Source organism: Equus caballus, chromosome 13 (genome assembly GCF_041296265.1).
Source record: "Equus caballus isolate H_3958 breed thoroughbred chromosome 13, TB-T2T, whole genome shotgun sequence".
Classification (NCBI taxonomy): domain Eukaryota; kingdom Metazoa; phylum Chordata; class Mammalia; order Perissodactyla; family Equidae; genus Equus; species Equus caballus.
The window spans coordinates 1639389-1655116 of NC_091696.1; the positions used below are offsets into that span (position 1 = coordinate 1639389).

General features: G+C 55.3%; 1 protein-coding gene and 1 non-coding gene across 18 annotated transcripts in view; one reads left to right on the forward strand and one right to left on the reverse strand.

The window, feature by feature from the left end:
• Positions 1 to 15728, reverse strand: part of MAD1L1 (mitotic arrest deficient 1 like 1) — a 420727-nt gene that overhangs the window by 242001 nt on the left and 162998 nt on the right. The gene's annotated exons all lie outside the window — the stretch shown is intronic.
• Positions 9087 to 9191, forward strand: LOC111767651 (U6 spliceosomal RNA). The gene has a single exon (XR_002799463.2). It is a non-coding gene; the product is annotated as a U6 spliceosomal RNA (small nuclear RNA).

Here is a 15728-nt window from a genome sequence, read left to right on the forward strand (position 1 = left end):
GCCCTGCAACTGCGGGCGCCTCCCGCCCCTGCCTCCCCCAAACTCCGTCCTCTGTGAGGGCACCGCCAGGTCCACACAACACCCCCTACCCCCAGCACATCCATGAGGCTTCTGGAGCCCAGAAAGCCCTGGCACGGACAGGGTGGGTGCCAGGGGCTGCAGTCTCTTCCAAGAGTGTAAAACGTCCACAAGAATAAAGACAGATTACCTGAACCCAGGAGAAGGCAAACCAAGGGCCAGAGCAGCAGGAGCCCAGAGAGCGGCCAGAGACCGGAGGGCCTGGCGGCTCTGCTCCTGGAGGGACAACAAGGAGGCAGGCCGCCCTCACCTCCTGCCCCTCCCGACCCGTGCATCCCGTCCTGGCTCAGCTGGCGGTGGCCCGAGCACCTCTCTCCATGCCCCACACACCCTATCTTAATAAACATCTCAAACTGGAGAGGGATAAAAGGCATTTTTGTTTTGATTTCATTATATTTCCTAAAATTGCTTTTCTCTCTGGAATTTTTTTCTGCCACAACTCAGTTCCAGCTGCACCCGCGGTGGGATAATGCAATAATACTGGTGACAAGATTGGCTTTCTAATAACTTTGCAAATGGCATTTTCCCATAACAAAACAAGTGAGATTTTTACTTAAGTGGATATAATAGAAAGGTCAGCCTAGAAAGGTAACCTGAAAGGACAATATATCAACATCTGAAAAGTGCACTTTAAAGCCGAGAGGATGCTGCTGCTCTGCAGGGGGAGGAGGGCCGGTCAGAAAGCACGGGCTGGCGTCTCGCTGCCCCTCCTCTAGGCTTCTCTCAAGCATCAGGCAGAAGTGGAGGGAGGCACTTAAGAACAAGCAGGCTCTGACTCTGAACTCAAGTTCCAAGAACACGAACGCCATCGCCCTGGTGCCCCCCGTGGCGGGAGAGTGTGGATCCTGCATGGCCAGGACAGGGGGGCACAGAGGGCCAGGCTCCAAGATCCCAACGCCAGGTCCACTGCACAGATGCTGTCAAGTAGCAGAGTCGCATTCAAAACCCAGGGAGGAGGGCAGAAGCCAGCTCCTGCCATACCCGTTACCTGGGCGTGGCGGTCAGTCACAGAGGTGGAACAAGGATGGCGAAGGGACCCGGCCCTTGAGGAGACACTGACTGATAGGACAGCAGGCAGAGGCACAGGAACGGCAGGCCTGCACCACGGGAGCTCTCGACGAGTATCTACAGACACGAGTGAAGCCCCAGAATGCGTGATCCTCTGGGGGTGGAGGGGAGCTGAGCCATCCCAGGAAGGCAGGGGTTGAGCAGGGACCAGGGCTGGACGTGGACAAGCAGGAAGGCCCAGGCCTGCAGATCGCCTCACAGACTTAAGCAACAACACGCGGACCAGCCGTCTGGACCAGGCACCACGAGCATAAGAACACACTTCCAGTGTCCTGTGTCTCAGCTATGGCATAACCATGTGACTGGTCAATCACAGGTCCCTGCTCCCGTCTCTGAAATGGACTGGACTCTGCCACTCGACACTGTCAAAGATGGGTAGCAAGGACAGCACCCGGGAACTGGTCAGACAGGCAGGAGGTCATCCATGCCGGGAACCACGGACCCAAACTCTGCATCTTCATGGGATCCCGTGTGCTTCGTCCGCACTTTATGACCCATGGAATTCCACGTGCTTCGTTCACGCTTTATGACCCATGCCCTGAAGAGCTGCTCCGGCCCCTCTGGAGGGGAAGTGTCGAGTCAGGCCAGGATCGGAGGCCTGGATCCAGCCCTTCTGAACGTTACGTAGCCTCTCGGGCTGCAGTGTTCCCGTGTCTAACATGCAGAAGGTAAAGATGACGACGTGCACACTGAGCACACTGCCTGCCCACGTCGTGTGTCTCAACCATCAGCTCCCATCTTATTACACGCGTCTTGGCTTACGAAGAAATCACCATGGCCCTTCGCGCAGCCTCAGCCCAGGCTGCAGAAGCCACTTCCCTCAAACACCCATGGCTCCTCAGCCCATCTCATGTTGGAGGGACGGACGGCTTTGGTCAAATTCAGCTCCACACACCTTGGCAAGGCCCTTCAAGACCAGGCGCCACGTCACTGGGCCCAGGACATCACAAAGGGCATTTGTCTGCACGACAAACCCTGACAATGAGGGTCCCAGACAGAGCATAACGCTGACAGCGCTGCGGCTTAGTAACCCCCCTTCTCAGAAACGGGGCTGCGACTTCAGCAGCTGCTTCAGTCCAACAAGGACAACTGGGACTCCCATGGACAGGTAGACTGACCTGCACTGAAAGGTACCAAGTCCCTGCACGGACCAGGTGCACCCTGCCCACCTCCAAGGACCCAAAACAGGACGGCTTCCAACTGAAGCGTCCTCTCACTGTCTACACACGGAGCAAGCAGCAAAGCGCAGAATAAACCACGCGCGGGGGCTGGGGCCCAGCATGATAAGCAATCAAAGACAGCAATCCAGCATCTGCCCCCGCGCCCCCCGATGCTACAGCTGTGTGGCCTGGGCCAGTCTCCAGGCTGCCCTCTGGCCTCAGTGTGCTGAGCTGGAGCTGGGGCCATGGGGCCATCCTCCACGCCTCGGTGCTGGCAGAGGGAGGGTGCGTGAGAAAGGGCTCTGGAGGGAGCACAAGTCAGACACCCTCAAAGGACTGCCGTTCTTCAGAAGGCAGACTACGTACTGAGTATGTCAAGTATTTCCTTCTGTGCCACCTAAGACCAAGAAGTGTCAGCATTAAAAAAGAAGGCGTACAAGAGAAATCCTTTTAATAAGATTAGGAAACTCACAGAGTCTAAAGAAGGATGTGGAAAGAGGATGAAGATGGGTGCTCAAAAGCAGCTAGGGGCGTTTATGCTCTCTTGCAAGAGAAAAGGACATAATCTGCTTTTCTCTAAGGTGAGAGGCCTCGATGTTGGAGCTGTCAGCAACATGCCTGTGCTCAGGCCCCAGGAGGGAGGAGCATGCTGCCAGGTGCAGGTTTACACCCGGGTGGGCACAGGGGCAACACAACAGCTGCTACCAAGAGGAATTGATCACACTGCAGGCCGACCCCAGGCAATACCTAGCGAGCAGGGGTGATGCTTATGCAGAATCTACTCACAGCACAGAGAAGCTCCTCGCACGGGGCTTCTCCTCCACAGAACTGCTCCCTGCAAGGGGCTCCTCCTCCGAGTGGAGCTGCTCCCTGCACAGGGCTCCTCCTCCACAGAGCTGCTCCCCGCAGGGGGCTCCTCCTCCACATAACTGCTCCCTGCACGGGGCTCCTCTGCTGCATGGCCCTAGTCCCTGCAGTGGGTGCCACCTCACTTAACACTCCTGTCACCCAGGAAAAGCAGACAGCTCCCTTGGAACACGACATCCAGGCTCCCAGATGTTCCATAAGTCACCCAATTATGCTCAGAGGTATAATGAAAACAAAAAGCAGAGACATTTAAGATGCTGGCAGCTGGAGATGAGATGTTGCTATGAGGGAGGCCTGATGGGGGGCGGGGGGGGGGGGAACTAGCAGGAGGCCAGAGTGGAAACTAGAACCCCCGTTATCTCGGTTCCAACTTCCACATCACTTCTCCCCTGCTCTGTGTCTCTGCGTCTCATGGGGAAAACAGAAATACCCCCATCTCAAAGAGCTTCTATGGGAAGGAAAGGAAACACGGTGTGCGAAGAGCTTCACGAGCAGAGGGCACAGATTACCACAGGCTGTGCTGGCGTCGGGAGAGTTCGAAGGTAAACATACTCTTCCTGTGCGACTTAGACATTCAGGTGAAAACACACCTCCACAGAACAACCTGCACAATGACGTGTACGGCAGCTTTGTTCAAAACTGCCAGGACTGGAAGCAAGCAAGATGTCCTTCAGCAGGAGAACGGACAAACTGTGGTCCATCCAGACAACGCAACATGACGCAGCGCTCAACACGGATGAGCGATCAAGCCGTGAAAAGACCCGGAGGGACCTTCAAGACACACTGCTAAGTGGAAGAAGCCAGTCTGAAAAGGCTGCTGCTGCACGACCCTAACCACACGGCACTCTGGACAAGGCGTGACCATGGAGACAGCCAGAGGCCAGCGGTCGTCAGGCCTGGGGCGGGAAGGACGGAGGGATGCGTGGGCACACAACATCACGCATTACAGCCAACACCTACAGAATGTACCACACACAGAGTGAGGCCTGATGTGAACGATGGACTTTAATAATACCGTTGCATTAATGATTCATCAATTGTAACAAACGTACCACACTAACGCGAGATGGTAACAAGAGGGGAGCTGCGGGTTGGGGAAGGAGGTGTGTGGGAACTCTGTGCTTTCTGCTCAATCTTTCGTAACCTAAAACTGCTCTAAAAGGGATAAAGTAAAAAAAACATTCTTTCAAAGGTCACATACTATGTGACTGCATTTACATAATATTCTTGAACTGCCAAAATTATCAGGGATGGAAAACAGATTAGGGGACAAGGAGGCCAGTGTGGCTTCAGGGGGCGCCCGCAGGAAGTCTCCAGTGTGGTGGAGCAGCTCTGTGTCTTGACTGAGTGATGCTTCCACGAATCTACGCACAGGATAATGTGACACAAAAGCACACGCACACTGTCCCAACGTCAAAGGCCTGGTTTTGATACTGCACTATGATTTCCCAGGATGTTACCACAGTGGAAGCTGGGTGAAAGGTACATGGGACCTCTCTACCATCTTCACAACTTCCTGTGGATCTGCAGGTATTTTTCAAAAACCAGAAAACAAACCCCACCCACAGGCCCCAGCGTGAGAGATCTACGTGTGTCCTTCCCTTCCTGAGTGCTGGTCCCCTCCTTCTCCCGGGCTCTGCCAAGACACCCGCTGAAGGCCTAACGTCCCCTCCCCCAACACGCTCCCCTGTGACTTTCCTTCACAGCACGAACGCCTCACGGCCCTCCACATTCATTTGTTCATCCTCTCCCACCTAGCAGGAGACCCCTACTTCAGAGGCTGCCTGTTCGGCTTCCTGTTCTTTCAACCCAGCCCAGAACAGTGCTTGGCTCCCAGGATACGTTCTGTAAGAATCAGTGGGACAAAAAAATAAAGGAGCAAGTGGACGAGTAAGTTTGGGTTCTTTCTTTCGATTCCTTTTCAGCATTCCCATCCGCCTACATTATGTGCTTTGAACATGTAAACCTTGCTTGAAGGTCAGCCTTTACAAATCCAGACAGAATATGAGAAAATATTTTGACGGCAATAATAAAAATAACCCACATCAAAATGTATGGGGTAGGCATTTATGATAAAACCTCTTAGAAAACAACAAATAGAAGGGGATTCCATTAATCCAATAAAGAGTATCTACAGAAAACAAACAGCTCACATCAGACCTCGCAGTCGATCACTGAAGCTTCCCAAAAATCTGACCAGACAAGGACGCCCACTGGCATCCCCTCTCCCACCGTCCAGCAGGGCTCCCACAAGACGACGGGGAGGACGAGCGGCAAGGCCCAAGGGCTGGCAGAGAAGCAGGACCGGGCGGGACGCGCAGCTCCAGGCGGGTCTGTGTCGAAGCCACCATGACAGTAAGTGAATTCAGCCAGGCTCCTGGGTCCAGAGTCAGCAGACAAAACTGAACTAGCTCCATATTCCAGTAACAAGCACACAGAAGACAGAAACCTAAAAAGATACTATTAAACTGCATCAAAAACAGAAAACACTTAGAAAATAAGATGCAAGACTTCTACCCTAAAAACTACAAAATATTACTCAGAGAAATTAAACAGGATCTAAACAAATGGAAGAAGTGATGTAACATTCTGGTTTAGAAGATAAAACAACGTTATAATGTCCTTTCTCCCCAAATTGATTTATAAATTCACCGCAATCTTAATACTATTCCAGCAGTTTTTTGTGTATGTTGACAAACCGATTTCAAAATGTATAAGGACATGCAAAGAACCAAAATTAGCCAAAGAATCTTAAAGAATAATAACAAATTTGGAGGATTTCACTACCAGATATCAAAACGCTATGCAGACACAGCAGCAAGTACCTCACTAAGCAGCAAATGCTCCCAGCCAGAGCCACAAGTCCAGTGCAAAGCCAGGGGCAAGAACTCACACACCCGCCAGGGATGCAAACTGGGCAGTCACCGGAAAACACTGCACAGGCCCCCCTGAAACTCAACGTGAACATGCTCTGTGAGCCAGCACTCCAAACACCAATGTGACCGAAGAAAGGAGGTCACCACCCACTCTGCCCCCTGCCATGAGGACCACCACCCACCTGCCCCCTCCCACAAGGACCACCACCCCACCTCTCCCACACCCACAGTGGACCACCCATCCCCCACAACTGGCCTCTGCCCTCACCAGGGACACAAAGCCATTAGGACGCAGCACCTATTACCTGCCTACATTCCTTCCAGAAGCCCATCACCCCGTCCAGGACAGCACTCAAGGACGGGGGGGGCCACTTTAGCCCAGAGTAACCTGAGGTCTCCCTACTCCTTCTGCCCTCTCCACATCACCATCCCTGCAGGGTTGAGTTACCTGAAATCAGGAAGGAGTGGAGGCATCTCAGAGCTAACAGTCTATCCTCGTATCATGGGTGAAAAATGGGGTCCAGAACACCTCCCACATGCTGGCAGCTTCCAGAAGGTGCTGGGGTTCACAGAGAACCACAGGGACGTGCCTTGCTGGTGCGAGGCTGGACCTCCCTGCTGCTGAGATGCTGACCCCAGAGACGCTGGGCAAGCAGCTGGACGAGTGAGCACCGAAGAACAACATGGAGTGCCCCACCCTTACAGTTCCCACGTAATTAGGTGATTTTTTAAAGCTGCCAAGTAAATACGAGGAATATAAAGACCTACATTTAACTCAAAATAAATCATATGAATACCAATACCCAACCCAAGCCCCTCCATCAGAAAAGGACCGGGAGCCTTCAGTGGAGCGTCGCGGGCACAAGGCCAACGCCAGGTGGGAGGAGGTCCCGGCAGAGTGGAGGGAGGAGGAAGTCCCAGCGGAGTGGAGCGAGAAGACACTCCGGGACCCCTGAGCCAACACCTGCTCCGCTGGCCCAGGGAGGGCTCCCAGGCTTGGCTCACGAGGTGCCTATGGATCGTGAGCAGACCAGGTGGGGAACAGCCTTCTTCTGGGACCACCTCTTCTGGACACGAGGCAGGAGGAGCTCTGAACTCCTCTGAGAGACCCCCTGTACTTCCGCCTCCATTTCCCAAAAGCTCGCCTCGTGCCAAGGATCTGATTGCTCCTTAAGTAGCAGCAGCCATCTCCGCTGACAGGTCTCTATCTGCTCTCCAGCTCTCCTCTGAGATCTGAATTCATCTCAACTGTGTGTTGCAGATGAAGTCGCCAGTCTTCCCATGTCCCTGCATCGTCTCCAAGAGTGGAAGCAACGTCGGAATCCCAGCCATCTTGTCCTTTCCCAGCTCACCTGGGAATGAGGCGAAAAGCCAGCAGGGCTTGCCGCCCGTGAACATCCCACAGCAGAGGTCTTCAAACTGGAGGACAACCACTTGTGTTGGTGAAGGGCTTTCTGATCTACAAGGATACCTCAGGGGTATGAGGACATCTGATCCTCCTAGCAAGCCACAAAGCCAGGGGGACGGGAATGACAACTGGGACTCCCCCACTCTCCAGAGAAGGGGCCTTGGGTTAATCGGCTCCTGGCAACAGAGGTGCCAGTGCAGATCCGGCATGTTCCCAGAATTCAGAATCCAGATCTTCTTCTGACACTCCGGCGCGTGCCATCTCTCACCTCCCCACTCAGGGACCCATCAAGGGGGGCCGTCATCACCACAAAAACATCCGCTCTGACCTCGGGGTAGATAGGATACCAATAACCTGTGTCCTTCTCCAAAGATGGCTCCACTCTGGAATTTCAGGGGAGGGAGGGTGCAGAAAAGAGGGGAGGGGAAGCTTTTACTTATATTTTAAAAACTTTCTTCGTGTTAAAAGTTAGCTTTCACTGCTTAGGTTCTATAAATAAGACTCTGTAAGCATATTGTGGAATATTAGGGGCACACTGGAAATAGCTCATTTCAAATAGGAAAATGGTTTGTGTTCACCCAGTTCTGGAAGCCAATTTTCAATTGCTTAAAATAGTCATGGTATTTTACCAAGGTAATTATGCTCTTAGCTATCAGTAACAATTAAACCCTTAGACTGGAGCCGCTTAATAAGGTCTCAAAATGAACTCACACATTCCAAGCACTGTACACTGAAATGTCAAGCACACCACAGGATCCTGACGGGATACAGGCACCAGAGCCCCATCAGCGGGGCTGCCGCGGGCCTGGCCCAGGCTGCAGCAGAGGGCAGCGGCAGTGCACTGGCCACACTCTGCCACAGAGAGACAGGCTGGGGTCTCTGCCCAGCACGACAGACCAGAAAGCAGAACATCCTCGAGGCCTGACAGATGCCACCCTGGAGGCGCCTGAGGAGGAAGCACCCTTCAACCACGAGCAAGCGGCGTGGCCGAGCTCACAGGGTTCCTGAGAGGGTGGGCGGCAGCGGTGGATGTGCACCGGGCGCTACCCACCCCGAAATTCACCGCGCCCCTCCACAGGCCGCCTGGTGAACAGCTTCACCACGCCACTGGCCAGATGCATCCCCGTGTGCCAGACCCGGGCGCTGCACAGGCGGCTGGTATCGACCCACACAGGGCTGCGAACGATGGTCAGGATAAATAACCAGTAGTGCCGGGCAATCAATCCCTACGTTCTCCCTCCCTCAACACGGCGGCCGCGAGCACCGTGGTCAGGGTGAGGACTGAATTAGGCCAGAAAGCGCCATCCGCTTCCAACCTGCTGAGCCGGGGGAGCGAAGAGTGGAAATTTCCTGCCTCGGGAGCCCCGGGCAGTGGACTTCAAGGACAGAAAATCCCCAAGAATGAAGCCAAGTAAAACGTTCACAAACGCCAAGAGACACAGTCTGGGCAACGAGGCGCAGACTCCACAGGTGGAAGCCACACCACCAGCCCCCCGTGGGAGGCTTCCCCGATGTGACAGGGGCTCCGACGGGGAACATCCGCAGCACCCCATCATCTCAGGAGAACAGAGCAGGGGGCACGGCCCACGGGCTGCAGGCCCACTCCAGCCCCCAACGACACTAGGTCTGGTGCTTGTGCGGTAGCACATACACTCAAACCGGAACGACACAGAGAAGATGAGCACAGCCCTGCATGAGGATGACACGCAAACTCCTGACGTGCTCCACATTTTTTGTTACCTGTTGATAGTCAAGGGCCAAATCTTCTGAAAGGCGCTTACTCATTGTAAATAGAAGGACGACCTTGAACTCTGTAGACTAATTGTTTTTCTGAGCACTACACTTAAGTAAAACTAAACTACTGCCACCTCCAAAACAAAAAAGAACACTGTTTGACCCACAAGACGATTTGTAAATGGAAACACTTCATTTAAATATCCAAACTGCCGACTTCTCTCAAACTCAGAAGATTCCTCTGGGACCACAGTGGCCGAGCCCGAGATGGGCAGCCTGATTCGGACGGCGCACGCCCAGCCCTGCAGCGGGCGGGCCCATCCCACATATGTGCAGTCTGCCTGGCTCTTGCAGGCATCGAGTTTTCAGATCTTGACATCTACACCATTGCCCATCCTCGACCACACATATGGTGGGCCAGTAACCTGATCAGGTTACCTGACAAGACAAAGGGGATTTTTGCAGATGAAATTAAGCTTATGCACCTTAAAATAAGGTTATCCGGGACTGTCTGGGTAGGCCAATCGAATTATATGAGCCTTTAAAAGCAGAGAACTTTCTCCATCGCAGCCAGAGAGATGGAGCACAGAGAAGGTGGAGAGCTTTGAAGCGTGAGAGGGTTCTGCACCCAGCACTGCTGGAGGGGCCACACAGAAAGCATGAGAAAGAACACGGGCAGATTCCAGGAGCAAGGACAGCCAGCAAGAACAGGGCCCTCGGTCCCACAACAACAGGAACCGAATTCCACAACGACACAAACGAGCTTGGAGGCAAACTTTCCCAGGGAGCCTCGGGACCGGCGCCCGGCAGGGGCTGAGCTGCCGACGGGGTCCTGTGGGAGCTGGTGCCCAGGGGGCAGGCGGCCTAGCCCAGGACCCCAACCTGCAGAACCAGGAGTTAGCGCGCTCGTGCTGCTCCCAGCTGCCACGGCGTGGGGCCACCACAGCAGCACAGTACACGGTCCACGTGAGGCCTAAGGAAGAACCGTCCACCACAGCATCTCAACCCTGCGCGCCCCAGCGAACTGGAGCCTCAGGCCCCGCCGCTCCATCCGACCACCACACCTCTGCCCAACGAGGAGGAGCTTGTCTCCAGGCAGAGTCGAACGGGGCAAGCAAAACAGTCCCCCAGACTTCCTGGGATCTTCTCCCCAACAATCAAGGGGCCCCCGCTGATGCAGGACTCCAGCAATCCAGCTCCAAAAGCCATTGCCTGAGAGCCAGCAACTGCACTCTTGGGCATTTATCCCAGAGAAATAAAAACCCATGACCACACAAAACCCGTGCACCACTCTAGGAGCAGCTTTATTTGCAATAGCAAACGCTGGAAACAGGGAAAATGTCCTCCAGTTGGTGCACGATTAGCCCAACTGTGGCACAGCCACGCCATGGGATACTGCTCGCAATAAAGAGGGACGAGAGCTGGCACACGCAATGATCTGGGGCACTGGGGCATTCAGCGGAGTGGAGAAGCCAGTCCCAAAAAGCCACAGACGGTCTGCTTCCGTTTATATAACACCTGGAAACAATAGGATTTTAGGCAGGAAAGCAGATTACGGTTCCCCTCATCGGGCCGATGAAGGAAAGGGGTGGTGTGACTGAGGGGGACACAGGAGATCATCCTCAGCTTGACTGCAGCAGCGGTCACAAGAATCTACTCAAGGGATAACGTGACACAGACCCACACACACATTGTGCCAACACCAGGTTACCATGCCATAATTATGTAAAATGGAACCACTGGGGACACTGCGGGAAACAGGAGAACCCTCTGCCCTGTCTCTGCAACTTCCTTTGATCTATAATTATTTCAAAACAAAAAGTTATCATCTGGTGTTAACACTCCTCACACTGCCGCACGGTGAGCTGGGCGGAACAGCAAGGAAGGTGGATGGTGGACAGCGGGAGCCAGGCCTTCACCATGGGGCGGGAGGTCGGGTCAGCAAGGGGAGGGGGCTGGACGATCACATGGTGGGGATCAGAGGTGGAGATGTCAGTGTGGACGTGTGTTCAGTCACTAGAGAGCCAGGGGGCTAGGTGTAGAAATGTTTATAGATTAAGTATATACACACGAGTTAGCATACACACGAGTTAGTACGCACACACACACACACAGGTTTCTGGGCTCTGTCGGCTGCGGGAGCCCAAAGGCGATACCACCCCGGTAGCAACAAGCACACCCAGGGCCCAGGGGTCGTGGATTCTAACACCACCTCCAGTGAGAGGAAGCTGGGACCCTGGGGCGAGGGCTGGCTCTAGGACTGGGCAGGAGGACACAGGGTGAGCCTGGACCACCTTCTAGCGCCAGAGAGGAAGCAAGTGCTCAGAAAACAGAAGGCACTGATGGGATGCATCAGAGGGACACAAGAGCCAACTGAAAGAGCTCCCAGAGGCCAAAGCTACAAGATGACGTCGAACTGGATTACGAGCCAGAGCACAACAGAAGCATCCACGAGTCCATCCTAACATCACTAAGTGGCTAAATAAATAAATGGGCGGGAGAGATGAGTCTCCTGTACAGAGAGTTCCAGATGGCAGCCACTCCGCCCTCCAGGAGGGGAGCAGCCCCCAGCCAGAGTGGGGGGACGTGCAGGGTGACCTCCTTCCAGAGGGCACAGTGCGGACGGGGCAGATGGGAGCCGACGGGGGAGACCCGGCACACTCCTCAGCCAGGCAATCGAGTCACCTCGACGGTGTGGCCTTGATACGACGTGATGCCAAGGACACCGGACCTCTGGGGTTCTCCTCCCCAGCCCAGAACCCGGTAATCCCGAGAGGGGCGTCAGATCCAGCAGGGGGCCTTCCATAGACCCCTGAGCAGCCCTCCCGACACTGCAGGGCCTCAGACACAAGGCAGGCCTGAGAGACTGTCACAGCCCCGGGGCCGAAGGAACCCAAGGACTGGAAGTCTTCTGGGACCCCGCACGGGGTCCTGGAAAAGAGGGGGGCATTAGGGAAACTCAAGGAGCATGAAGAAAGCGGGGACCTCAGTTCATGAGAACGTGTCAGTGTTGGTTCAAGATGGTGACAAATGTGCCACGTGACGTGAAGCATGGGGATGGGGCTGCCGGGTGCAGGGGCCCTCTGAACTGTCTTCACAGTTTTTAGGTAAATCTAAAAGTGATCTAAAAAATAAAGTTTACTAAAAAAGAAGAATCGTTTGAAACCAAACGAGGCCCCACTGCCACCCCCACAGAGCAGATGGGGTGCCATCCCCAACTGGACGTTAACCAGGACAAACCTCGCACGGGACATAGGCCCCAAAAGCCCAGGCTCTCCTCCGAATGCAGCCGGGAGAGCTCCCTGAGTGGCCAAGAGGCTGGACAAGCAGTCCCGGAGCCTGCCTGTGAGCCTGCTCCAACAGCAGCGATGACAGCTCCTACACTCGGCCCCAGGCCACAACACCCGCCAGGCTCGCTCAGCCCAGGCTCCCGGTCTGTCACAGCACCCCACAGCCAAGGTGCCAGAGGAGCCTGGAGAAAGAAGGGGCTGCTTCACCTGGGGCCCGAGGAGACGTCAGGAACAAGGGGCGCCTTCCAGACAGACAGGGAGTGGACTTGAGCGGAGATGAGGCCCCTGTACGTGTGCACGTCCACATGGGACACGCAGAGCACTGTGTCCCAGGTGCCGTTCTAAGCAACACACATACACACACACACACACACACACACACACACGACTGAGGCAGGCAGCAGATGAGGCTGCCCGCTGCTCACACAAGAGCTCCAAGGGCCACCATTCTGTCCCACGGCTCAGGCCACGGGGGGCCCATCATCTACTACTAAGACCTAGAAGAGGACAAAATCAGATCCCATCAGTCCACACAGCCTCTCCCAGTGTGGCTTTCAACCTGCTGAACCAGCCGAATCCTGGACTCACTCAACAAACCTTCCCGAAGCCTCCTTTCCTCCTAAGGGGGCACCGTGTAAACAGCCCATGAGGTCATCAGCCTCCCTCTCAGGGTGACTCCTACAGCCTGCACAACTTCCTCACGGGCTGGGGACACGACTGGTCCGGGACAGGGGAGCTGCGGCCCCGTGGCACAGGGCGACCCAGAGCCTCTCAGGAGGAGGGGTCGGACCAAGCCTTGTGTGGTTTGTACTTTTCCTTGTTTCTTCAATTTATCTTACAAACCGGAAGTTCATGCCTTTTGACTGCCCTCCCCCATTTCCTCCAGCCCTCAGCCCCAGCTCTGGCAACCACCAGCCCGCTCTGTTCCTAGGTCAGGTTTTTAGACTCCACATCTAAGTGAGGTCGTGCAGTATCTGTCTTTCTGTCTCATCTCACTTAGCATAATGCCCCCAAGGTCCATCCACGTCATCACAAAGGGCAGGATTTCCTTTTCTGTGGCTGAGTAACATTCCATCGTGTGTATGAACTACGTCTCCTGTGTCCATCGCCCGTCGCTGGACACAGGTCACTGCCACGTCTTGGCCACTGTGAATGGCACTGCAGTGAGGGTGGGGTGCAGACAGCTCTTCAACACAGTGGCCCCGTGTCCTTCAGACGAACACCCAGAACTGGGGCTGCTGGAGTGCACAACAGCTCAACCTTCCCTTCCTGGAAGAGCCTCTGCCCTGTCCTCCCCTTCATTGGCTGTCGCAGGACCTCGTGGGACTGTCTGCACGAGACCCCACCAGGATGAGGCACTAAGCCACTTCAGCGTCAGACACGGCCGGCACGCTCACAAGACACCCCGTGGTCATCTAGCCTGAGCTGTTTGCTCTGCAAACGGGAAAATGGAGACCCAGAAAAACTGAGCGACTTTCCTGAGGTCACAGAGAAAAGCCCTCCCACTGGTCACCCCAGGAAAGCTCGGTGCTCCCCCCTCAGAGACCCCTGCCCACCCTGTGTCTCTCACTCACAGGATGGCACGTCCAGACGCCCCACTGCCCCAGCCGCACACAGCCTCGCCCCGGCTCACCCCTTCCCTGAGCTCCTCTGTTGTTCAGCCATCCTTGCGCCCACCTGTGACCCGGGGTGGGCACACCTGCGGTTCTTGAACCACCTGCAAGCCGGGCCCCCAAAACTGAAGTCATCGTGTTCCTTCCAGCTCCCACATATCCGGCATGACCTGGCGGCACTGCTAGCCGTGGCACTCTACCACAAGGACAGGTTTTCCACGCGCCCCTTCACAACAGTGAACCCACAGGTCTCAGCTGAGCCACCAGCAACTCCAGAAACTGCCGTGTGACGAGCTCCATGTGCTTCCTTCACGACTGGCCAGTGTGTGCGCTTGCCACTCTCGTCCCCTTAGACTGTAAGCTCCCTGGGGGCTGTGACCACACACCTGCATCCTGGCCCCTCGTGCAGAGCCGACACCGGCAGACACACAGTACATTCGAGAAAGAAGGGAAGGAGGAGTGAGGCCGTAACAGGCTGGCTCCATGTAGCTGGCCACAGCCAACTAGGCACCTGGACGGCACCCTCTGCTTTGGGGAAAGGCAGCTGACAGCTCCGGGTGGCAGCGTGTGAGGACGTTTTGGGGATGCCTCCCCTGCAGGACACCAGCAAAGCCAGGGCTTCAGAGGCAGCACCTGGGGCCTGTGAGGACAGCTGGGCCAAGCCTGACCTGGGAAGCCTCTGGACCCAGGGCCCTGAGTGACACGGCAGGGTTTTAGTAACTGAAATATGACTTGTTTTTTAAAAGTTTCATAGGGGCTGGCCTGGTGGTGCAGTGGTTAAGTTCACATGCTCTGCTTCAGCGGCCCAGGGTTCACGGGTTCGGATCCTGGGTGCAGACCTACACACCGCTCATCAAGCCATGCTGCAGCGGCGGCCCACACACAAAAGAGAGGAAGATGGGCACAGATGCTAGCTCAGGGCCCATCTTCCTCACAAAAAACGAATAAACAAAGAATAAAAGCTTCACAGCCAGGAGGTCCCAGCAGCTAAGAGCCTAGATTTTCATCACAAATGGTCAAGAACAGGTGAGCGTTCGTCAGACACCACGCCTGATACTCCCAGGTGGGCCATCTTCCCGAGGCTGGGGGCGGCCCCCGCAACACGGGCTTGAGGACAGACGGAGGAGTCTCTGCCAGCAAGCCAGACACCCTCGCCCCCACCTAGAGAGCATCTGGGGACAATGTTGGTCCTTTCCTTCCACATCGGAAATCTCAGCCTCCAAAGCAACATTTTAAAGAACGCTCTCTCACACAAAACCCTTAACTCACGCTCCAGTGAACTCTGCTTATCGAGCCAGACATCAGGCACAGAACAATTAGAGGGAATCAGGCCCCCACAGAAGAGGCCAGGAACGAGAGCACATGCCACCCAGTGCATTTGCGGGTTTTCATCACAAACCCTGGGCCACAGACCCACTGCGCTTTACCCTGTGCTCATGGGCATCAGAGGAGGAAAGGCTGCCCCCGTCCCCCGGGCCTAAGGGAGGGCTGACCCCACTGGGGGAGACACAGGGGCTCAGGGCCAACACCAATAGCCCAGGTCACCGGGGAAGGCCAGCAGGCTCTGCCCCCCAACCAGGAGGGGACAGTGAAGTGCTGGAGAGATGTCTGGAAAGGCCCCATGGTCCCAACAG